The sequence below is a fragment of the Xenopus laevis genome, chromosome 4L (assembly GCF_017654675.1).
Source record: "Xenopus laevis strain J_2021 chromosome 4L, Xenopus_laevis_v10.1, whole genome shotgun sequence".
Taxonomy (NCBI): domain Eukaryota; kingdom Metazoa; phylum Chordata; class Amphibia; order Anura; family Pipidae; genus Xenopus; species Xenopus laevis.
Genome location: NC_054377.1, coordinates 59,378,051 through 59,403,579, shown reverse-complemented (window position 1 = coordinate 59,403,579; position 25,529 = coordinate 59,378,051). Strand labels below are relative to the sequence as shown.

The 25,529-nt window shown below is 37.4% G+C and overlaps 1 protein-coding gene across 3 annotated transcripts in view; it reads left to right on the top strand.

Annotated features, from left to right (window-relative positions):
- Nucleotides 1-25,529, top strand: part of kiaa0513.L (KIAA0513 L homeolog) — a 61,494-nt gene that overhangs the window by 8,072 nt on the left and 27,893 nt on the right. The window contains exon 2 of one of the 3 annotated variants that reach the window (XM_041590200.1): nucleotides 18,770-18,917. The exons of the other annotated variants lie outside the window; for them this stretch is intronic. The gene's annotated coding sequence lies outside the window, so the exon portion shown is untranslated. The remainder of the gene's footprint in view (nucleotides 1-18,769; nucleotides 18,918-25,529) is intronic. 3 annotated transcript variants of the gene reach the window in all.

Below are 25,529 nucleotides of genomic sequence, written 5' to 3'. Positions count from 1 at the left end.
AATCCATGATGATACACTAAATCCAAACCCTCAAAATGATATGACTTTCTAGATCTGGATAGATTTATAAAAAAAATTTTGGCAAAAAATACCCAGTACATTTATTAACAGTTTTCAGTGGTTTTAAAGTTATTTGCAATTGAAAGCAGTTTTTTTCTGTCCCTTTCTGCGCTGCTAGTTTTGCCCTTGAAATAATGTAGCAGAAGTCAGCCTTGTATGATTCTTCACAGGCATTCCATGATTTCAGAAGTCAGAACAATTTTAAAATGGAATAACAGCACTATAAATTTAGCCTCTTATATCTGCTTTCAGATTGTGGTGGTCACTCTCGGCAGCAACCAGAGCGCATTTTACATTCCAAGATTAGAAGTGTAGAATAGAAAGGCTCATGATTATTAATACCACCAAGATAACAACTAAAAATGGTTTACATCATACAAAATATTCATTTTAACATGCAGTGGGTGCATGAAGGTTAGTTTAAGAGTTGAATTTACAGTTGTTTCCATCTTCTTTAAAAGTTAATTTCTCATTTTATGTAATCCTGCTTTGCTGGACATGGAAAATGTAAAGCCTAGTCTTATTGTATCCTGCTTTTTGGCATTGTTCCTTGAATACATAATTTTAGATTTGGACTACCCAGGAAGTGCACAGCCCTCAGGGAGAATTACCCAGCCCATCGTCACGTTGATTTATTTAACTAATCTGGTCTGACAACAACTCACAGTGCCTATTGCGTTTTTTTTTCAAAGAAAAGAAAACTCTTATTTCCAAACGAAAATTACATTCTTTAAGAAGATTATATTATTTACAGAGGGTTTCAGCAGGATGATAATTTGCCACAATGGCTTGATCTGCTATTAATAAGAAACAAAGTGAAAACAAAGTTGGAATGGGTCAATGGATGGTTTTCTGTTGCCTGAGTATGTAACCTATTCTAATAGTTTAGTTATAGCTCCATATTAAGAATCTATATAAATGTTCTTATTTACTATAAATGTTAAAAACTGGAGGAAAATCAGAACATAATGCAATATTGATTATCTGCTTCCCCATCTGAAGTCTCAAGGAACCAGTTCAAGTCCTATATTGGGTAGGTTGGCCTGATATAAACACCATGCTTTATAGGAATTGTTCAGGATAAAGATAAAACTGTGTAAATATGCTGTGCAAAATGTAAAATGTTTCTTATATAGTTAGTTAGACAAAAATGTCATATATAAAGGCTGGAGTGACTGGATGTCTAATAAAATAGCCAGAACCTAACTTCCTACTTTGCTGTTCTCTGATTGGTTACCAGTCAGTAACCAATCAGTGACTTGAGTGGGAGCCACATGGGTCATAACTGTTTGCTTTTGAAGCTGAGCTGCATGCTAAGGATCAATTGCAAGCTCACTGATCAGTTATGTCCCACATTGCCCCCCCTTAAAGTCACTGACTAAAGGTGGCCATAGACACACAGATCCTATCGTACGAATCGAGGATTCGTACGATTTTCGGATCGTGTGTGGCGTGTGCTGACATCTTTCGTCCGGCGGAGATCGGTCGTTTGGTCGATCGGTCAGGTTTGATTTTGACCCGACCGATCCCGCCGGAGCCCATGGCACATCGTAACCGGATCGTTCGGCCATACGGCCGAACAATCAGATTACCCCCGATATAGCCATGCTTGTTAATGGCATATCGGGGAAAGATCCACTCGTTTGGCGATGTTGCCAAACGAGCGGATCTTTGTGTCTATGGCCACCTTAACTCAGAGTTAGAGAGCTGAAAAGCATGAAGTAGTGTTCTGGCTATTATGTTAGACATCCAGTCACTTCAGCCTTTATAGATTACTTTGTTGGCTAACTATTAGAAACATTTTTTATTTTACACAGCCTATCTATTTACCCTGTTTTTATTTTTACATTGAACTGTTCCTTTAAGCAGCGTTTTCATCATATGAACACACAGGAAAGTTATGGAATTTACCTAGAAGAATGAGGGAGCATTCCAGCAGCAGAAATTTAAATACCTGTATTATGTACTGTATGTAAAAGTGCTCTGAAGTGGCTATTATAATTTTGTTGCTCAGACACTTTGGAGTATATTTGTCAAAACATGAACAGGTAGTTCTCCAGTTCACAACAGGAAAACACTAAAAATCCTACACAGAGTATAGAGATGTAGAATTCTCTTCTGGCAAACTGTCTATTCACATTTGATTAATGTGCCATATAATGCTTTTTTCTTTAATTTTGGCTCCTCCACAATGCAGAGTGTAGATTCTATAACATGAAAGAGGCAACTGCCGAGTATATAAATTGTCTTCTATTTGTTTCAGATTGAACTGGATGAACCTGGGACAGGAATGTGTGCTAGAGTTGTAATTAATACATAAAGCAGCTTTAAAAAAATGAATGCTTAATGTATGAAAAGCAAAACATACTAATGCTGGTCGAAATGAGTGAAGTAATAGAGGAAAAGTACTTTTTTGCATCATGTTTTGCAAAAAAAAAAAAAAAAAGTGCCATTATTGCCATTGCCAGGTGTTTGCTTTGCTGGTCAAAAGGTAACAGTAGGGATATTTTTCATGCAGGTAAAAAATGCCAAGTGAAAAGCAGAGTTTATTATCTGTCATTTAATATCTTGGAAACTGGCACTAGGGGGTGAATGGTCAGACAGCTCTGGGCATTTGTCTAACTAGGTCACTTATGGCTGGAGTAACAAAACACTGGGAGTGTGCCAATGTCCTAATAATATTTATTTCTATTATGTAAGTACTTTGTTATATACTTTTTATTTGTAATTTTATTTTTGGTATGTACAAGAGTCTCTAATGAATGTCTATGAAACAGTAACTCTTCTCTATATGTCACAGCATTTACACTTTCATCTTTAGATTTGTCTACTTATAATGTTCACATTGTTAGCGCCTCACTCTTTTTCTTTTCCTTTTTATCCACAGAAATTGCAAGTCACTTGTTCAGCTATAGCTCTAGCCTGCTGGTTTTGAAGTAAACTGTGAGGAAGGCAGAGTATTTTTGTTTTAGCAGCAGCCATTTGGCTATTTCTGTATTCTATTTTGTGTTCACCTAAAATCTTTCTGGGTATAAACCTATCCCTGTTAGAAGCAGTTAAAGACATTTATTAATTCTGATATTAGGATAATCTTTTCAGAGTGAGTTGTACTATGATATTTGTGATTTTACTTAACAGCAATAAATGAACAGACATTCCCACCTCTCATTTTAGCCTAGCTTCTGAACTGAGAGGTTCTCATTGCAGGTAAAATGCATTCAAAATGTGTTTTTTCTGCATCATTACATAGTTTGAGGAAAGATTAATCATATATATGATTATGAGGGTTATGTAAAATGTCTCCTTTAAGATGCCAATCTGGATGAATGGAAAGTGGTCGAAAAGTATTTGTTTAAAAAGTTTCAGATGGTCTCATATGTGAGCAGTTTAGTATAGAATATGTCTGCAAATGAATATGAATATGGTTACAAAAACAGACTTTTGGTTTGATGAATACTGTGCTGATTATATCACGAGAGGTCTGCAGTTGTTTTTAAGTACAGGTTTCACATGACCTACAACCACAATTTAAAGATTAGTGAAAATGTTTATTTTTACATTTTAGAACTACTCTATATCTGTTGGGAGGGCATTGGACAACCTCTTTGTGTGCAGTCCCCCTATTTTTAATCCAAGTCCAAATGCATTATGCAGGTGCAACATGAGAACGAATAAAGAACTCTTAAAAGGGTATATTTTGCAACTAATGCATGCATTATGTTCAAAAGAAATAGTAAGTGAATGGATGGATGAGGCAATCAAAATGTAATTATTTCTATTCTTAAAACATAATTGCTATACAGTTATACCTGTTCAATAGTAAACAAATGGAATACCACTGGGCACTGCAGAACAGCACATTACCATGGCTAAATCAGAAACTAAAGGTGACCATACAGTGACTGAGCTTAAAGATATGCTACTGGTCGACCCACATTCCAAATAAACCAGTATTGAACAATGTGGCATGTATGGCTGTAACGCAATGTCCTTGTTCCTTTTGAGTTACATCTATAAGGCTGATGGCAGACAAAGAGATTTATTGTAATTCTGCAGTACTGTGGGGAACAAATGTCCTGAAAATACCACCCATGTCTCTAATATTTAAGTTGCTGCAAGTAAGCCACATCACTTGTGGTGATCCAGCTCGAAAATGGCTTCTTTCACATGGCCATGGCCCTAACAAACTGAAAAGTAGCTATAATAAGCAGGATAATGCAGTCGATTTTTATCCATCTTACAGGCATGGGACCTGTTATCCAAAATGGGGACCTGGGGGTCTCCAGATAAGGGATCTTTGCATAATTTGCACCGCCATAACTTGTCTAAAATCATTTAAACCGTAATTAAACCCTATAGGTTTGTTTTGCCGATAAGGATTAATTAGATCTTAGTTGGCTCTTAGTCGGGATCAAGTACAAGGTAATGTATTATTAGAGAAAAAGGGAAAATTATATATATATTTTTTTAAAAAATGACATTTCATAATTCGGAGGTTTCTATGTAATGGGTTTCTGCACAACAGAGTCCATACCTGTAGTTTCTCTCTTGCAGCAAATCAAAATTTAGTTACGCCAGTCTTCTATACTGAAATTGGGTCTGGCTGGTAGGCTGATTTTGTCTGACCATCTGCACATGTATGTGAGGCTGAAGGCAGATTCAACAGAGGGTTCTGGTATTAATAGGACACTCTGAGATATGGCAGTGCTGTATTTTGGATATTTCTGTATTGCATAGTAAGTTAGGTTGATGGACATGTCTTTTTTTCAAGTTCAACCTTTTATGTCTATATATAACTCACCTAACTGCTATTTGATCCAGAGGAAGACAAAAAAAAAAAAAAAACATTCTGAAGCCTCTCCAATTTGCCTCAGAGGGGGAAAAATTCTTACTCTAAGATGGCAATTGGACTAGTCCCTGGATCAACTTGTACTAAAAAGCCATCCAACCCCTTCTTAAAGCGATCTAATGTATCAGCCTGTACAATTCAGTACTGATTCAGGGAGAGAATTCCACCAATCTTCACAGCTCTCACTGTAAAAAACACATTCAGAATATTTAGCCCGAGCCTCCTTTCTTCTAATCGGAATGGGTGCCCTCTTGCCTCTAATCGGAATGGGTGCCCTCTTGTCAGCTGGAAAGACCTACTGGTAAATAAAACAGAGCGAGATTATTATATGACCCCCTTATAATTTTATTGCAGGTATCTGCATAATTGATACCATACCTGAACAGGTGTGGGGGCCATTATCCAGAAAGCCCTGTATTATGGTAAGGCCATCTTCAACAGATTCAATTTAAAGCAAATTATTTAAATTTTTAAAAATTTCCTTTTTCTCTGTAATAATAAAACTTTGTACTTTATGATAATAAGGCTACATGAATCCATATAGGTGGCAAACAATCCTATTGGGTCTATATAATGTTGAAATGATCTTTATCAGACAGAAGGTCTGGGGATCCAGATAGAAAAGGACCCATTATCCAGAAAACCCCATGTACCAAGCATTCCGGATAATAATGGATAATCATTTTATTTAGGTTTCTTCCAGTCCTGCTTATTCTTTATGGTGCCAGTTATTGCGTATGGTGGTTACATTCACTTTATCATATATCAGTCACAAATGTGCTGAAAATATCCTGCACAGTTAACAGGATGACAGAAAAATGATTGCTTTTGTGTTACTGAATTAAAGTTGGTGTGCATCCTATTCAGCACAGAGCAATAAAGTACAAATAACCATTCATAGTAATGAAAGGAGCTACTTGCTATCAAGAGCGAGGGAGATCAACTGGGGGTTCCTTAAAGGAGAAGGAAAGGCTAAAATTAAGTAAGCTTTATTAGAAAGGTCTATATAAATACACCAGTAAAGCCTCAATGTAATGCTGCTCTGAGTCCTCTGTCAAAAGAAACACCACATTTCTTTTCTTCTATTGTGTACACATGGGCTTCTGTATCAGACTTCCTGTTTTCAGCTTAAACCTCCAGGGCATGGCCTTGAGCATGCTCAGTTTGCTCCTCTCCCCCTCCCTCCTCCCCTCCCTGCTGTAATCCGAGTCCAGAGCTATAGTGAGCAGGGAGAGACTCAGGCAGGAAGTGATGTCTCACAAAGCCAATATGGTAGCTGCTATCCTAAACAAACAGAGAACACTTCTAGAGCGGTTTACTCAGGTATGGTAAAGTATTCTGTAGAATAAATATAGTGTTATAGTTTGCACTATTATGGCTAATCTATTGGCAATAAACTGCTTCAGTAGCTTTCCTTCTCCTTTAAGAGAGTTTTTAACACAACTATTATGGGTATGGGACATGTTATCCAGAATGCTTGGGACCTGGTGTTTTCTGGATAACGGATCTTTCCGTAATTTATTTCTTTATACCTTAAGTCTACTAGAAATTAATTTAAACATTAAATAAACCCAATAGGCTGGTTTTGTTTCCGATAAGGATTAATTATATCTTAGTTGGGATCAAGTACAAGGTACTGTTTAATAATTACAGAGAAAAAAGGAAATCATTTTTAAAAATTTGGATTATTTTGATAAAATGGAGTCTATGGGAGACGAAGGGGTACGCCCCCGAAACGTTGTATCTGTTTGGCTTGGCATTAAACACGGGTAATAACCCTTGAGCAGATTTCGTGTGCTGGATTCATTCTATTTACTTACCATTTTTGGAGGTGCCGTCCTCCTATGTTCCATGCACCGTGAACGTGATAAGAGGGAACAGGTGTGCATCTGCATTTCGTTTGGCTGAAGTTCGTCTATGGGAGACAGCCATTCCGTAATTCGGAGCTTTCTGGATATCGGCTTTCCGGATAAGGGATCCTATACCTGTACTAAGATATTTCAGATTGAGTACTTAATTTGTTGGCTGTACATGGGCTGATTAATCAGATCAAAATTGAACTGTGTTCCCACTTAGTACCATTTTGATCAGCCAACAAGTGATACTATTGTACTACAAATAATGATTCAGTGCTGCTTATTTCCTTTATTCTATCCTTTATTCTTATGTATTTTCTCCTGTGGCAGTCCCAGTTTGAGCAGTATTAAATGCAGGCTTATATATCATAATTATATTGTAGCGCTCTAATGTTTATTTCTCTGTATTCAATGCCCATTTGGAGCCTATCTATATCAATGTAGTAGAAATAGCAAACTCTATGCAGTAAAGGCATAACTGAAATGTGTAGTGGGTAGACTGTAGGAACAATTGACAATGCTGTGGACTAGTAAATAGGTGCTACAAGTGATTCTCAATTTAGTTAAAATCACTAGATAATACACATTGAATGCTCCCAAAATAAAATTGTGGTGGTTGCATCTGAACTGCATTTATTTGCTGATCAGAGGATAAAGCTGTCATTATAACAATGGTGCAAAATAAACCGAGAATGTCAAATATTTGTACAGTACAGAACTATTAAAAGGGGAGGTGCCGGTTGTTGCAACTATAATGAAGTAAAGTAAATGCACCTTTTAATAATTTAATTGCAGTTGGTTCAATGTGACTGACTCTCCTTCTGTGTATATTGTTCCCTAAACACATCTTTATATCTGCTTTCTTAATCCAGGCTGTGCACAGGCTTCTGTGGCCTCATCATGTTTCCTTGTAAGCGTAATAAAAGTCAGGGCTTCAGGGATCTTCAGCTATACTTCATGTCATGTGGCTGCTGTAAAATGAGGCACAATGTGTAGTAGTCGGTACAGCTTCTTCCTCACTGGCCACCTCCCAATGGTCATAATAATGAATTTCACAAATGAACAACACAGAATTTCCATAAAATCACCTTTATTGTTAATCTGAGGCCCATTACAGTGGTCTGCTAGCTTGATAAATGGTGATAAATTTGGTGTCCGGAATGGGTTTTAGTTCTCAAACTGTTATATGTAATTTTGCATAATGAGAGCAAATATAATTTTAAGCAACTTCCAGTATATATTAACCACACATTTTTCAGTTTTATTTACAAATTTGATTACTACTGAAAGCCCCATCAGTCTGTTCTTTGCTATTCCCTGCACTGCTGGGTCTGACTTCATGTACCATTGAAATAATGTTGCAGTAGTCAGTTTCCCTCTAGCCAAGATTTCAATTCCCTCTGTGTCTTACACGCTTTTGTGATTAGCAGACGTGTGCAGAAATGTGTAAGGCATTATGCAAAATTATGTTTGTGAGCAGCTTTGTAATACCCTAGTATAGAATATGGGGGCCTGCCAGTGACCTGAGATAGGTGGAACATCAGGTCCATGTCAGAATGTTGGCAAGACCTGATATTTCAGTGGGGGAGATAGTAAGCTGCTTCTTACCTAGTGCTGTCAGTACAGCTTTACAATCCAAAGGAGAGAGGGACAGATTTTAGAAGTCACCTGCATATTCATTTAAACCTCCGGTGGCCATTGGAGCAATTGTATATGCATTTTTGGGAAAGCTTAGATCACAAGGTAGATCACAAAGTAGGCATAATTTTACTGCATGGAAGGCAGATTTGAAATTTTAAACAAACTGGCGCTTTGCACCCTGCTTTACATCCTAGATATATTGCCTGCCATTGAATACAGCATTGCATTGAATAGTGCTGTATGAGTGAGGGACCTAGATATCCCACCTCTGTTCTACTCCGTTTCATTTCATTAACAATGCATGCAGGCACCTTAGAGCCTCTCTCATACCATAGTCCGGTGACCAGCATTAGAAGGGGAATGGCACCCCTTTTCTTTTTACTCTTATACAAGATAAACTAACCTGGCACAGGGGTGCAGTTCAACACAGGGAAACCCCTGTGATTTTTTTGTCAGGTAAAAGTGACGAAGAGGCATGCCCCCAAAACTTTGTGTTTGTGTTCATTTGTACCGATAAAAACATTGATGTATTCAGTGAATTGTTGTCTCTTTTTATTTAGGTGCTGGAAATTATGCACTTTATTTAACGTATGCAAAAAACTAAATGTTAAAAATACATTGTATTTCGATTAAAATGCTGTATTTCCTTTCTTGCTTGATTAAAGGGTTTGGCTTCTTGGCTAAGCTATAAACTAGCTGTTTATCTACATTCTTCTCCAGCAAACTCCTACATGTTACTTTGCTATTTTAAGGATTTTGGCACTTTGTTGTTAGATTTTTGCAGAGTCTTTTCAGAAATGCTTTGATATTCTGCCAGGAATTAAAGTCGAACTAAATCCTAAAAATGAATATGGCTATAATATCTATATTTTATATATCGAACTTATTGTACCAGTCTAGATGTTCAGCATCTGTATAGTAGTAATGATCCAGGCCTTCAAAGCTGTCACAAGATTTCCCCATCTTGGATTTTTTTGGAGTGTCTGCGCCATGCTTAGTGGGCTTTGAGCAGCTGTTGGGATGTTAATCTTAGGGGTTGTCGCAAATTATCAAGCAGAAAATGAGGTTAGCATGATATAAGATGATGTTATAGGGCTGATTATTAAATGCTGGTGCTATGTGTGCAGGTTTCTGAGCTTTCTTGTACCAGTAATCTGAATTATTTACGAATGAGCCCTATGTTGTGAAATTGATATTATATATATATATATATATATATATATATATATATATATATATATATATATATATATATATATATATATATATATATATATATATATATATATATATATATTCAGTATATTGTACATTGATCCCTAATCTCAGTAACAGACAGTAGCACGGAGCATGTGAAGTAAGCTTAGCTACTGGGGCATCTTTGGAGGCACAGATCTAAAGGGTTGCCTTGGATTGGTATAGAAACCAAAAATAATGTACAACATTTCTGCCCTACTTCTTTAGCTAAGCTTAAGTTCTCTATTAAATTGCCCTCCTCTGGAACATACTAATATATTTGTGTAGACAGAACCTCCAAAATATTTATAGTTTACCTTAAAGTGATAATATAACCCATTTATGTTTACCACTCGTCCATATTCCTCTACACAGCTTAGTATGTGTAACAAATCCTAAAACTATTTTGCATTCTTTTATACCATTTGTTTTACATTCCTTAGAGGCAGTTTTATTAGTCGGACTTCAGTCGGAATTTACTTACAAATATCTGAAGCAATTATTATTATTAGCATGTATTTTTAGAGCGCCAACATATTGCTCAGCTCTGGCAATGTAAAATAACGACAGAGAATCTGGCGTTCGCATGGCGTAAAATATTGCACACCTTGATAAGTTTGCCATTTATTTTACACAGCTTTTTACACTCTTTTTCTGGCAAATTTAATTTACACAGTATAATAAATGGGCCCCTTAATTAATTTCTTACTCCAAACTTAATGAATCTTTGCACTATATAAGATTTATTGTACAAGTATATAAGAGAGATTAAAGTATTATACTGGTGGCTATATTACCAAGTTGCCAAGTTTTTTTTTTTTTTTGTTTTTTAGAAATCAGGTAGTGGGAGTGTGAAAAAAAATTAAAAACCACTCGGGTAAATACCTGTTTTCTGATTGTTATTCACATAGAACACTTCTTTGTGATTTGTGAACTGCTGATCACCTACTATCATTTATTATGCTGCAGGAGTCACTGGGCAGTAACCCATGTCAACCAATCAGTGATCGGTACTTCTAGCCAGCTGCAAGTAGAACAATAAAAGCAAATATTTGATTGGTTTAGATTGTTTTGTAATTTTCACATGAATATCTAATAATAAGTTAGAGGGGGGGCTCTTAAGAGAGTCTGGGGGCAAATCATATATCCAAACTGATGAAAACTATGGCCAAACTTTGTACAAATTAGTCAAGATTTATAATCATATAGAATAGTTTGTAAAGATTCACATTCATCCAGGTCATGGTATATCTGTAGAAATAAGTCAAATCAACTGGATTCGCTGTATTTTTCTAAGACTTTTCACCAGTCATCCGACTGACTTTCTCCGACCAGTTGGATGACTTTCTCCGACCAGTTGGATGACTTTCTCCGACCAGTTGGATGACTTTCTCCGACCAGTTGGATGACTTTCTCCGACCAGTTGGATGACTTTCTCCGACCAGTTGGATGACTGGTGAAACGTCATAAAGAAAAACACAGCAAGTCCAGTTGATTTGACTTATTTCTACAAATATAATCTAGAATTTTTTTATAATTTAAATAAATGCTGACTCATTGTTTAAAGTAATTTACTGTGAACAGCTAATCTGCTGTAGTATTTGTTTATTTATTGTAATTCTGGAAAGCAACTTCTATGCATTTTACTTTCCTTTAATCGGCTTACTTGCTTTCTTCTTTTTTTCTTTTAAGCCAGTACCTTCCTGGGGTAAATATAGGAACTGTAATAAAGTCATCTTCCACTGAGCAATTATACTTGAAGATTTCTTCTGTATGTGGATTTTTTTGCTTTGTACTCCTATATTTAAGAGAATTGCAGCTTGAATATTGCTGCTTTTGATATGCGAATTTCAGTCTAGAGATGCTGTTTGATTGGAATCTCTTTGAAGAAAAGCAATATTGCATTGACAAAGGAAATGGCATAGCAGCCTCAACAAATAGTTATAAATACAAATAGATATAATATGTAAATTCTTATTACAAATTATGGGAGTTATAGACACTGTTCCCCTTAATTTATTGCCCTTTATGAGCAAAATGTGTTGTCTTGTGTAGACTTTATAAAGTCTTGTGTGCATACAACTTAGACAGAATGATGGCTATATATTTTTGGAAGGTTTGATGCTGTGTACCCAATCTCACTTTCAGCCCTTTGACATAAACTGAATAATATGAAGTTCCTAAATAAGAATGTAGAATCTAGCAGATTTGGTGCCTTAGCTTCATGGGGTAAAAGCTAATTAGATCATTTCCAACTGAGATTCTGTGTACATACTTAGACCCTGGATACCTAAATGAACTCTGCATAGTCTCTCTCTGTTTAAGTTGAAGGGCACATCAGTAAACAATCCAAGATAATTCAAATCAATGCCAATATTAAAAATCAGTGGCTGTTACCAGTGGTTCAGATGCAGCAGCCCCAAACTAATAACCCAGGAAAGAGTCTCAGCACTATTGATTTTATCTGTACTACAGCTCAAATGAAGGTAAAACAATGAAACTTTCAGATACAGGTTGCTGTTTTTACCAAATAAAATGTTTGCTTTGTTAGCAATTAACATCACCATGTGACGTTCTGCTGATGGAGGTTGTTGGGTGTCTTGCACTGCCATACCTATGGTCGAAGGCCCCTCCTGACTCTTAACTCCCCCCCCCTAAATAAAACAAGCCAATGTCCATTCTCCCCACGTGACACTCATTGCCTGGCCTCATGATGGAACAGATTGCATGAGCAGTTGATGCTAGCGTTACGCCAGTGATGAATGAAAATGTTATTAGCTACATATATACAAAATATGGGGTATAAATGTGTACAAGCCTAAAAAAACACCATAGCTATTGTCAAGTAAGATGGTTGCAGCATCATACAAAAACACATAGGGCTTGCACTTTTTTTCCCATTTGCATTCTGTCCCACTGTCAGTAAGCGATTATATCCTGTTATGGAACCTTATGAACAGATCATACTCTTTGTAATTAGTGTAAAGCTGTACTGGCACACATGGAGATTAGTCACCCCAATAAATGTCCTCTACCACAGACAACTAATCTCATGCAAATGTTTTCCCAATGGCAATACTGTAAATGACCTGTGGGAAAATAAATGTCTTTCTCAAAGTAGTCCAAAGTTTCCTCACGAGGCAACCCTTAGGGTAGTGGCACACAGGAAGATATGGAAGGGAGAGGCATTTTCGGGAGATTTGTTGCACGTAAAAAAAATTGTGTAACAAATCTCCCGAAAATGCCTCTTTATTGTCAATAATTAAAATTGCTGGCGGTATGCCCATATCACCCAAAGTTTCCTCTGGAGGCAACTTCGGGTGATTTAATGATAAGTTGGGCATACCACCAGCAATTTCAATCATTGGCAATGGAGAGCCATTTTCAGGAGTTTTGTCACCTGCAGCCATGCATAAATAATTTTCCTGTGTACCACTGGCCTTAGGATCATGGTTACATAGTTAAGTTGGGTTCAAAAAAGACACAAAAGTACATCAAGTTCAACCCATATCCACAGACCAAGTACAGTCTGCATATTCTGATTATTAATCAGTCTTGCTGTATCGGCTTTTATGGCAGATATTATTTGACTTGTGCTGTTTTGATAATTTATGATGATCCATAAGCTTGACCTTCAATCTGAAGCCCAGACCACACTGAGCATGTGCATGGTCTTGGTCTTGCGGCCAAATGTGAAAGCATAAATTATTTGTTTTTATTAGGTTTAGGAAGTTCATGTTTAATGTTTTTTTATACAAAATACAGAATTTTTAGCATTATTCTATTTTAGACTTTAGTTCCCCTTTAAGAGGTCTCTGTAAAAGGTTTACAGTCTTTTATTTGCAGTGCCCTGTAGGTAGTAGTAAATCATTCTGATGTTAAAAACTGAGGTCAAAGACCCTCTTATGTGTCATGACTGTAATCTGCAAGAAGTGCAATTTGCAGGCAAGGTTAGCCTGAATTTAGCCTTTTTGGGTGGAAAGAAATCTGTCAGTGCCTTTCTCTGAAGCCCCATGCCCAGTTCTCTCTAAAGACAAAAGCCAGTGAGAGTTTAGCTTATGGCATATAACAGTTGATTTGTTGGCGATAACTGAAGAATAGGATCTGTTATCTGTAAACCCGTTATCCAGAAGCTCAGAATTACAGGAAGGCCATCTCTCATAGGGGCAAATTTACTAAAGGGCGAAGTGACTAACGCTGGCAAAAATTCGCCAGTGTGATGTCATTTCGGGACTTCACTGATTTACTAACGGGTGCTGGCGTAAATTTGCTAGCGAAGGAGATAGACTGTAGCGATACTTCGCACTCAAACGCCTGGTGAATTTTCGCTCTGGCGAATGGACGTAACTACGCAAATTCACTAAGATGCGGATTTTAATGAACATTACCTCTTGCACCAGATTTGCCTTCGCCACCTCAGACCAGGCAAAGTGCAATAGAGTAGATAGGAGTTCCTCAAAAAGTCCCAAAAAACGCTGGCGGCATTTTTCAGGGTGATACGCTGCAAAAGATCGTAAATTTGTTTTAGGGTACCCAGCTTCCCCCCTACATTTCCTAACATATGGCACATAAACTATACACTGGGCACATGTGTAGGGCATTTTAACAACTATTTTCTTTGATTAAGGTTCCCTGGGCTTGTGTAGTGTACTGTAATGTATTTGCTGCAACATATACGTCCATTGAAATTTAACTTCCCGCCGTGTGCAAATTAGCCAACGCTAGCATAACTTCACTTTGCTTGCCGAATTAACGCTAGCGAAACTTCACCATCATTTGACGCCCTGGACGCAACTTCTCATTTTAGTGAATTAGCATTGTCCTGACAAATTTTCGCTTGCCGAAGTGTGGCAATGTGAGCAAAGCCGTCGCTGGCGTATTTCCGGAGGTTAGTGAATTTGCCCCATAGACTCCAGTTTGATAAAATAATTAACATTTTTTTAAAAAAATTTCCTTTTCTGTCTGTAATAATAAAACAATAGCTTGTACTTGATCTTAAATAAGATAGATTTAGGTCTACTTTTAGTAGACTTGCGGGGGTATGTAATAAAAGACGCTAATGGAAAAACTATTCGCAATGTGAAAAGTTATGCCTTTCTGCAAACAAATTTTGCTTTGCACGAATTTAATATAGCTTTTTGTGAACTGAAAACTGTTTAGCAACCACTTCCAACAGTGGAAGACCATTTGTGAATTTTATAGTTTGCACCAATGAACAGTAAAAGTAATAAAACTTCTTACTGAAAAAGTTGTTGTTTGCTCCAAAAGATTACAACACCTTCAAGCACTTCTAAGAGTGCGCAATTAAAATTCGCAATGCACCATTAAAATTTGCAATGCAATAACAGCTTAAGGAATAATATTACATTGTGAGATGTGCATTTTTATTTGTGTGAATTGTTTTTCTCTTTGCGACTTTCATTACATCCCCCCCGTTAAGGTCCAAATTATGGAAAGATCCCTCATCCGGAAAACCCAAAGTCCTGAGCATTCTGGATTATAGTTCCCAAACGTGTAGTACAGTTACACAGATGTAGAAAAATATAAAGACTATTGGGCCTATGTATTATGCTGTGTAAAACTAAATTTGTGTAAAAAGCTGTTTAAAGTAAATGGTGAATTTATCAAGGTGTGTTTTAATTTACACTGCTTCAGACCCTTGTAAGTTCTGGAGGAAGTTGCTCAAAGATAAAGAATATATGCCTGCCTATGGGTGGCAAATTATTCTGCCATTTTTTACACCACATAATAAATCTGCTTCTTCTGAAACTGCAGTTGCGTCACAAAACTTGTATGTTCATCTGGGTTAGTACTACTGCTGCAGAGAAAAAATATTTCTGCTTTGGAAAGCCCTCCCCAGTCAGATTTACTTCTAGGTGGCAAACTATAGCCAACAATCACAGATGTACTTTCAGGTAATTGGATTAGCACCAGCCCACATCTTATTCCATATTCGTTATTTCAAAGGGAAACTGTAAAATAGCATTTAATAGTCTTTTCCCCACTAAAGGAAATGTATTTATGATTTTTTTACTATAATGTATGTTTTAGTTCTCTTTGGCAAGGAACAGATTTACTGTATGTATCTGAGTCAATATTAGAACTAACCTGTTCATATACGGACAACTTGGAGAGGGTTAGGCCTTAGGGTTATGCACTTTGCAAAGAAAAGAACATTGTTTTGTCGCCAGTTGAAAGGCAAAGTGGAATGGCATTGCTCATTATTTATATTATCCCTTTAGTGCACCAACCTAGTACTCTGATGCTGCAAAACAGAAGCACTGGGTGTTGTGAACAAAAAAAACAGTAGGCTATTTCTACATCTAGATCATTGTTGTGCCTGAGGGACTTACTGACCTGATTACTCGATGCAGATGGTCATCCCAGTACCAATTATAAGTAAGGAATCAGACTAAAGTAGAGTGCAGCCAAGCAAAGAGGTTTCTGCATCACACAAGGCTTTTCTTTTGCATCCGTTTCCGTTTCACCAGCCCTGTCCTTACCGTCAAGAGTCTTTTCAAGCTGCAAAACTTGCACCCATGGAAATTTGTGTATGGTAGGCAGTAATACAAAAGAGGTATGATGCCTTTATGTAATAATTGATAAAAAAAATTAGAGTAACTGTCACGTGTGACGTAGAAAACTATCATTGTTGTTTGTTAAAATAAATCTTTGAGTTTTGCTAGCGGCAGTGGTGGGAGGAAAAGGTTAGGAGATATGGCAATGTAAGCTAGAGTCCTGCAGCGGGTCGGGTACCCGCAAGAGAGCAGGTAGCCTGTGAGTTGCAGGTAGAACTTTTGGGTGCAAGTATAGACCCCGGTTTGCTGCTCGGGTTGTGGGTCTTCTCAACTACTTCTAATGATGACACTTCTGGTTTACAATGACAGCCCTTTCTGTTCTTGATGGTCGCTGGTTGCGGATAAGGCACTTGCAGGTCGGTAGCGGGTCCAAGTGGGTAAGAATGCGGGTTGCAGGGTACTGTTTGGGTTTCAAAAATTGGTTCCACGCAGGACTCTAATGTAAACTAGGAAGACAAATGGGAGCACTCCCCCTCTCTCACCTGCACGAGTGATTCAGCGAACCTGTTTGCTTACACGCAACATGCCCCCGGTCCAGGCCAATATCATGTGAAGACAGTACAGAACTAGCGGAGCATTTCGGCAGCTGAATTCATAAGATCTTAATTTATTAAATATAATTAAAAACATATATATCATAGCAATGTCATATACCCCACGCTAGATGCGTTTCGTGGCGTCTCACCACTTTCTCAGAAGCATCTTCCTCAGAAGCCCAGATGACCGTTGCTGTCAACCATCATGTCATGGGTGGAGACAAACCTCAGAGGTTTAGTAGCCTTTTATGTGCCAGGCAAGATGAATGTGCAGGCGGATTTCCTGAGCAGGAATGCCGTGGAGCCAGGAGAGTGTTCTCTGAATCTCTCTGTGTTCCAGACCATTACCCAAAGATTTGGCAATCCATAGATAGACCTCATGGCCTCGGATCACAACCACAAGTGCTGAAGGTTCTTTTCAAGGTACCCATCCCGGATATCCAGTGGAGTAGGTGCTCTAAATCAGAACTGGAGAGGGATGTTCGGTTAAGTCTTTCCACCCTTTCCATTAATTTGGAGGGTGTTGAAGAAAATAGACAAAGAAGGAACACAAGTGATTGCAATAATTCCATTTTGGCCCAGGCGTCCCTGGTTTCCACTTTTGAGGCAGATGTCAGTGGAGCCTCCAATGAAACTACCGGTTGTGAAAGATCTGCTAATGCAGGGTCCAGTTCCCTTTCAAGAGGTGTTCCACTTGTCGTTGAGGGTGTGGAAGTTGAAAGGCAGAGTTTCTCAGTTATGGGCCTCGAGAAAGACCTGCTAGAATTGCTATTGAAATCTAGGAAAAACTCAACATCAAATCAGTATTATCGTGTCTGTTTGTGTTTTGTCAAGTTTGAGGAAGATAGAGGATTTAATCCTAGATGTCCTTGTGCGTCGGAATTGGTGCAGTTTCTCTATGCTGGGTACCAAAGGAAGCTTAGCGTCCGTACCTTGAGAGGACAAGTTTTGGCATTAACTGAAAGGTCATGGGCTGAGGAACCCTTAATCATCCGCTTATTCAGTGCACTGAAGAGAGTGTGTCCAGTGAGACGACTAAGAATGCCTCCCTGAGATTTTTAACGGAATCTCCTTTTGAACCTTTAGAAGAAGCTTCGGATTGGCATGTTACTTTAAAAGCTTTATTCCTGGTGGCGATCACTTCAGCTTGTAGGGTGGGGGAAATTCCTGACAAAGTTGTCTTGAGACCAGCATTTGAATTTCTTCCAAAGGTTGTGTCACAATTTCACATGGATTTGGAGATAACCTTACCCTCCTTCTGTCCGAATACCAAAACAGAGCGTGAGCGGCAATGGCATACGTTGGACCTAGTTTGAATAATCTCACATTATCTGACCAGTACACAGTCATGGATGAGATCGGAAAGACTCTTTGTTTTTTCAAGAGGCCCTAGAAGCGGTTGTGCTCCGTCTAAAGCGACTATTAGTCAATGGATCATTGGTTGCATAGTGTTAGCCTATCACAAGACAGGCAGAGAGGTACCTAGAGACTTGAAGGCTCACTCTACTAGAGCACAGACTGCTTTCTGGGCGGCGGAGGCCAGAGCGCCGCCAGATGTAATTTGTAAGGCTGCAAGATGGACCTCCTTACATACGTTTATCAAACATTATAAGTTGAATGTTTTTCTTTCCCAAGGTTTTGCAGGCTGTGTTGCATTCATAATAAATATTAAGCATCAGTTATGTCCCTCCCTTCTTATTAGCTTTGGAAATTCTCATGTTGGCGATGAGCTGCCATGGGTGGCTTGGGAAATAGAGAAATTTTTATTACCGTAATTTCTATTTCCAAGTCACGTACCATGGCAGCACTCGCCAACTTCCCTCCCTTCTGAAGCTAGAAAACATAGATAAGGTGGGGGTAGTGTAGAGCGGATATTATAGGGTGTTGGAGTTAACCCTTTCCTTTCCAGTGACCTGAGGGGCGGGGAATACTTATGTTGGTGAGTGCTGCCATGGTAGGTGACTTGGAAATAGAAATTACAGTAAGTAATAAAAGAATTCTGTTTTTTTTCAGTGAAAAGAATGTCACCACTTGAATAGTTTCAGTAAGAGGCAAAGCTACTTTTGTAGGATATTCAGTGTTCCTATACAACAGTGCATCAGAAGAAACATTCATTTTGTCTCTGTTTAAGAAGAAACAGTCCATTTTATCTCGGTTTAAGGTAAAAACCTCTGTGTATGTTTAAGATGTAAAAAAATATTACAATAAATATACAGATGTAATCAATTATTTAGCCATAAAGTTGTCTTGGTACCAGTGGCAGGGATCAGCATCTTTTAAAAGACCATTGAGACCTCAGAATATAAAAGATTCATGCAGAGACTTGTAATGGAATTTCCAGAATCATCTTATTTGCGTGATTATATTTTCATATATAATCCATTATATATATATATATATATATATATATATATATATATATATATATATATATATATTGTTTCTCTTTTTTGTTGCTTCCTCTTTGTCAGCTCTTCCCTTTAAAGCAAAGTCATCTGTGGGAGGAAAGTCCTCTTACATAATGAAATCCCCTGGTGAAATGATGTTGCTGTCATGTTCAGCCTGATAATATATGTGGGTAGATGAATTTGCCTCTGGTTTGCAATAGAATTAGTTGACAGAAACTGTTACAAATATCTAATATCTTTTTAGTTATACAGGTCTGAAACCTATTATCCAGAAAGTTCTGAATTACTGGAGGGCCATCTCCCATAAACTCAATTTTAAGCAAATAATTCAAAATTTTAAGAAAATATTTCTTTTTTTCTCTATAATAAAACAAACCTTGAACTTGATCCCAACTAAGATATAATTAATCCTTATTGGAGGCAATACGTTTAAATTACTTTTTTTGTAGACATAGAGTATGATGGTTCAAATTATGGAAAGACCCCTTATCCAGAAAACCCCATGTCCAGAGCATTCTGGATAATATGTGCCATACCTGTACTAATTAGTACAGGTATGGAATCTACTATCTGAAATGCTTGGGACCTGGGTTTTTCTGCATAATTTCTTCCGTCTTGTCTTTGTTGCAGGCTGGGCAAGCACATGCACAGTGTGAAACAAGTATTTTATTTATTTAAATCTACTGCATATGTGCCTGCACATGCCTGGAGAAAAGAAGATAGAAGTGGAAGAACATCTTGGCAAATGAGCTTCTACAGAAATACCCGTGTCAGTGTGATTTTTTTTTTACTGACCCGAGCAATTCCAACAAGGTATTAGGTAAGCAATTATGATCAAGGGGTGCCTAATATTTTTGCACCCCTCAGTTATTATAACTTTAGTTGTCCTTTAAAATCACCCAGTAGGATTGTTTCTATGAATTTACAGAAAAACCCTGATGTTACGTTTCCTGACTTTACAGACATTTTACAGAATTTTACATATGTTCTTTTTACGTTCCTTTTTATGTTCTGATGCATAATTAGAATTTTTATAAACGGTACAGCACTCTCTAATTTATTAAACAGACTTACTCAACCCCATAAATTAGGGTGGTGCAGGGGATAAAACAAATTAAATAATTTAAATTTAATTTAATTAAAAAAATAAAGCTAGCGTTTCCTCAGTGATTTTATTTTTAACAGATATATATGGACACTTTTATGAATTAATTTGGGACATTAACAAACTAATCAACTAATGAATTATTACACCCTAAACAACCAGTCTACAATTATCAATTGAATGTGCATTATTATGAACTTTGAATAACAGCTTTCAATAATCAAATTTAACCTGAATTAATGAATGCTATCAATTTTGAAAAATTTTGTGTGAATTTTTGTACTTTATAAATTTATTAATATATATGGTTTTTTGCATACGTGTAAATTAAAAGGTGAATATTTTGTATTAACATATGTGTAATTAATTGAATCAAGCGGTTGTGAGAGTAATTAAAATGTAATATAATCACTCATAGACAAAATACAGAGTGCAGATTTTGATATACTTTACAACATTAATTATGTTCTAATGCATCTCAGTGGAAGCATTTTCCAGATTTTACATTTGTTTCCCTGCATAATTTGGTCCATTTTTTTAAATTTGTTTTTATTGAAAATGATGACGTAAAATCACATGGTACACTTGTACATTTTTCCATAAATTGAAAATTGTTGTGATTATGACATTAAATATAGAACATTTTAATAACTTGTAGAACTTTCAGCTCAATTGTGGTTTAAGGCGTGAGGATGTAGATCCTATGAGGATTAGTTTAGATAGGAGGTTAGTAATCTATTAATCTGATGACTCCTGGGAGGCGCATGATCAGGTTGTAATTGTTCTTGTTGTAGAGTTTCTAGGTATTGGGATGATTCCATGATCAAAGGGTGCTCTTTCAATGTTTCCATATCGTACCACGATGTATGTCTAAAAACCCTTGTTTATCACCTGTAAATGTTACTTTTAGGTCTTTTTTTTTGCAGTTTACACAATTTTTATGGTTTCTGGGATATTATGGTTTTTGTTCCTGGTCCCCTGAAAAACATAAATTTGGGGTTTGACTGTATTCAGTTTACATAAGGTACTGTTTTATTATTACAGAGAAAGAGGAAATATTAAAAATTAGAATTGTTTGCTTTATATAGACTCTGGGAGATGGCATTCCCACAATTCTGAGCTTTCCAGATAACAGATTTCTGGATAATAAATCCATGAAATTCCGGTTGCTCTCTATCCTTTCCTGTGAGAACTCTCCTTTTGAGAAATAAAAATTGGAGAGGCTTCCAATGGGTGTTTTCTCTGGATCAACTAACAGTTAGGCAGGTTATATATAGACTTAAAAGGTTGAACTTGATGGACATCTAACAAACTTTTTGTAATTAAACTTTTGTCATTCTTGTTCTACTCCTCTCCATAGCTGTCAAGCTTGTCGCATTGTATAGCACATTTCTCCAGACACATTTCAGTGGCTAGTAGAGAATTAGAATGTCAACCTAGGCTAAAGGAACCAAACCATCAAATCCTGCTCTCCTTCCGCTCTTCCACTTGTTACAGTAATATGAAGAGACAGGTTTGTGAGCCTGACATACAGAGGATTAACCTAGTAACTGTCGTCTCTGCTTCTGTATGACTGGATTTTCACCAGTAATAAGATATTTTGAGATTAATGTAGTATACAATAAGCACTCACTGAGCAATTTAATGTCTCTCTTTTGTTCCAGTTTTTCTCATTTGGACAAAAGGTGAGAAAAACATTTGTTTATGTGTGGATTTTTTAAACGCCTAAATGTTTCAAGCGTAGCCACACTTTTTCAGGGCGACTAATCTCCCCGAACTGCCTTCCCCTGGCTTCCAACCGGCTAGAATGAAAATCGCAGACGGGGGTGGCAATCGGAGCGCTTCGTTTTTCAAAGTTGCCCGAAGTTTCCTCATGATTAGTCAGCCCTAAAAAGAAGAGGAGATTTGTCTGACCATGTGTCTCTGCCCTTAGTGTTTATTTCTAAGGCTGCACCAAATCAAGGATTTAGTTCAGGATTTGCCCTTTTTCAGCAGAATTTGGCTGAATCAAAGTGCCTGGCCCAACCGAATATGAAACCGTAAAGTCATGTGATTTTCATCGGACAAAAGAAAATTGCAGGGCTATTTTCTGCAAACATCATGTGGTTCTTTTAAACCTTCCTTAACCTTATTTGCCTATGCAAATTAGAGTTCAGATTCAATTGGGGATTCAGCTGAATCCTTCATGAAAGATTCCGGGTTTTGCTGAATCCCAAATATAGTATAGTAGATTTGGTGCATATACGAAATAATAGGGATGCACCCTGAAGGCAATTTAGCAGTAGTAGTGTTCTGCAGGATGAAATTAGGGTTTATAATTCAGTTAATTTTTTAAGCAACTCATTAGACCATTCTTTCACAGTTTATTGAAAACTATACCACTTATCTTACAAAACCATCTTTGCAAATTAGGATGCAATCTGAGGCATCCATCCTTTATTAAATATTTGTGAGGATATTTTGATATGATTGCACCCTCCCCCTATGTCTTAAGAGATTTGAAACAAAGGGGAGCTTTGCCAAAAACATCTGAAGATCTTGGGGTCATTGGCACTATAGTGCCAACGCTGTTTAAGGGGGGGGGCAACCATAATTCTGGTACGATAAAATTACTTGCTGCAGTATAAAATAGTTCTTTCCATATTTTTAACAATTTTCGTTAATGTTTTTGCATGACCCGATGCTTTATGCCACATGAGATACAGTTCTCCATCCCATGCTTCCAATATTTATCTTAAAGGGATCCGTTGACTTTTCCCTCTTCTGTGTAAAGGAGGACATGTGCTGACGCAGAGGAACAGGTACTTCATACACATGTGCATTGATGCTCTATGCTCTGGGACTTTACAGAAGTACATAGCCCAATAAGGGCAGAAGATGGAGTACTAATCCTAGAAGCTAACAGTCTGTTTAGGGGCTATATCATATGCCATGTCCTTATTAACATCGGACATGGCAGCCTTATAACATGATAGTGCTTGGGTCACTAATGCTAGAAATGGAAAATGAAAGCCTTATGAATGAAACACTGGAATTGAAAGTTGTTCACTAATTGACATGGGGACCCGGAAGCTATGGGTTGTAATAATGCCAGGGTTCAATGTCCAAATAGTAACCCACCAGAACTCCCTGGCCTCTTGTATAATGACAGTCTGGTGCACAGATATAGTCAAAGCACAAAATATACCGACACACAAGACCAGATGCAACTTGGGATCACCCCTGCGTGTTTGAACAAGTTAAACGTTTCAGGGACACGCATCTTCGTCAGAAATACACAACGCTGTGAGAGTGCAAATTTAAACCACAGAATAATTACATCATAGTTAATTTACATACAGTTCATTTAACCCTTAATAAAAAGAGTCCCAAATATTTAAGTCCACAAAGAAAGTCCATGATCTGTGATTGATCAAAATCCATAAGTCAAACACAAAGTTCCATAGTAATCAAAAGAAGGGATGTGTCCTGGAAATGTTACACTTGATTAAACACGCAGGGGTTATCTCCTCTGGCATATAGTCTTGTATGCTGGTATATTTTGTGCTTTGAGTAATTACAGGGTTCCCACTTTGGGCTGTATCCTTATGCGAAGTGCACTGAAAGAAATGCTGGAAATGAGATCATCCTGAAAATTTCCAGTGACAGTGAATCGCTTTTATTACCAGTTCACTACCCAACATCAAAACACTGCACATATTTCAAGCACAAGCATAAAATAATCTTGATTTTAGTGATCTGCCATTCCTCTAAACCAGGGGTCCCCAACCTTTTTTCACCCGTGAGCAACATTCAGAGGTAAAAAGAGTTGGGGAGCAACACAAGCATGAAAAATGTTCCTAGGTGGTGCCATATAAGGGTTGTGATTGACTATTGGTAGCCCCTATGTGGACTGGCAACCTACAGAAGCCTCTGTTTGGCAGTACACCTGGTTTTTATGCAACTAAAACTTGCCTCCAAGCCTGGAATTCAAAAATAATCACCTGCTTTGAGGCCACTGGGAGCAACATCCAAGGGGTTGGGGAGCAACATGTTGCTCACGAGCTACTGGTTGGGGAACACTGCTCTAAACGATGACACTGTTAACCCCCTGCAATATCACTGGTTCTTTGAGGCTTTAATTGGTGGAAATATTATCCTTTATATCAAATAACTGTCAAAGCAACTGTGATATGTTGAATTTATGTTATTGTAATATTATTCTATATACATGTGTTGATTTAAATCTTACTGCTCTGTTTCTGTCAGAAGAAATTTGTCAATGACGCAGATGCCAATTTGCTATTGTATTGCAAGTGCCCAGGTAGATGCAGAGTGCCTGTGACTAGCTATGAGAAGCTGAACATGCAGCAGTTGTAACATTTTTTCTTACAATGAATATTAGCAGTCATTGGCAGCAGTAGAAACCTTTGTCTTGAGCAGCATGTTCTCTTATGAACCCAGCTTTGTGTGCTGTATCTCAGCCCATCTCATAATGAGAAATCTGGCAGACGGTAAGAGCTCTGACGTACAGACACAGTGTCACTGATTTAATCTGTCTGCGTGGGTGGAGGTTTGGGGCAGGAGACTGGAAATACTTCTCATTTGTGTCTTTATAACAATGAGGTCCAGAAAGAAAGTGATGCCAGTGTATAGTCAGAGGCATTCACGAAATGTCACAGGCTAAAAGGAAATCCAAGCCCCCCCCATAATTGCTAGGCTCTATGAAGTATGACCATTTGTAAATCTTGTAAATTGAACTCCTAATTTTTCTACTTGATGTTTGATATTTAGCTTCTAATATTTCTATATCTGTTTGCATTTGCAATATAAAGAAGCAAATGTGTTTAAAATTCTTCCACGATTGAAGTGAAAAAAACCCTCACAAAATATACGGTAGTATTATTTTCTATCAAAATAGTCGCAATTTATCCAACTGAGAATTTTTTAGAAGCCCAGGAGAAGTGTATGAGTATGCAGTTTAAGGACAGCTGGCTGTTGATACAAAGTAGCAGTAGTCGGCCAGCTAAGCAAAGTAGTCAGAAAGATCAGCAGAAGAGTAGGGGGCTAGGCTTAGGGAACTGTCAGAATCCATTAAAAATCATGAAAAGTCTGCATATTTTTTAATTGATGTATATTGCAAAGTTGCTTGAAATTAGGTTTACTTTTCAAAAAGCTTGTTATGGTTTTGTGGAGTTCCTCTTTAAGTTTCATTAAAGGTGGGTATTATAACTGATACAGAAAAGAACTTTCATTTGAAGCAACGTAGGGGGTTCTTAAC